The sequence below is a fragment of the Chionomys nivalis genome, chromosome 15 (assembly GCF_950005125.1).
Source record: "Chionomys nivalis chromosome 15, mChiNiv1.1, whole genome shotgun sequence".
NCBI lineage: Eukaryota > Metazoa > Chordata > Mammalia > Rodentia > Cricetidae > Chionomys > Chionomys nivalis.
Window position 1 is genome coordinate 39,507,197 of NC_080100.1, and position 605 is coordinate 39,507,801.

Sequence of the window (605 nt, forward strand, 5' to 3'; positions counted from 1 at the left end):
GGGCATATCTCAGAGCATACTCAGTTTAAGGCCAGAGATCACATGTTTAAAGGGACAGGGGGCTGGAGAAGTAGCTTAGCAATTAGGAGTACTGAGTACTATTCTCAGAACCCACATGGTGGCTCACAACCATCTCTAAGTCCAGTACTAGGGGATCTAATGCCTTCTCCTGTGCACATGGTACACAGACATGGATGCAGGTAAACCACCCGCAAACATTAAGTAAAGAGAGAGAGAGAGGGAGAGAACCATGTAGGTACTGGAAATAGAAGGAGTGCTTGTCTTGGCAGCATATATGCTAAAGTTGGAACAATGCAGAGAAAATTAGCAGGGCCCCTGTGGGAGGATAGCATGCAAATCCAAGAGGCGATCTCTATTTTTTAAAAAGAAAAAATGGTGCAAACCTGACCATGCTTGGCTCAAGGTCAAAAGGGGAAGCTCTTGGATAAGAAGCTTCTGGCTATGGTAGGTTTAGCATTACAGCGAGTCAAACTTCCATTAGTTGGCTAAAATAATTAACCTGTGTTAGGTAGTTAGCTATCAGCTGGAGGAGAGGACGTTATTCTGGAGCCTTCTCTCATAATCAGTGGTTTGTCAAACCAAGA

General features: G+C 44.3%; 1 non-coding gene across 1 annotated transcript; it reads left to right on the plus strand.

The window, feature by feature from the left end:
- The first annotated feature begins 274 nt into the window (after positions 1-274).
- Positions 275-381, plus strand: LOC130887692 (U6 spliceosomal RNA). The gene has a single exon (XR_009058387.1). It is a non-coding gene; the product is annotated as a U6 spliceosomal RNA (small nuclear RNA).
- The last annotated feature ends 224 nt before the right edge of the window (positions 382-605 follow it).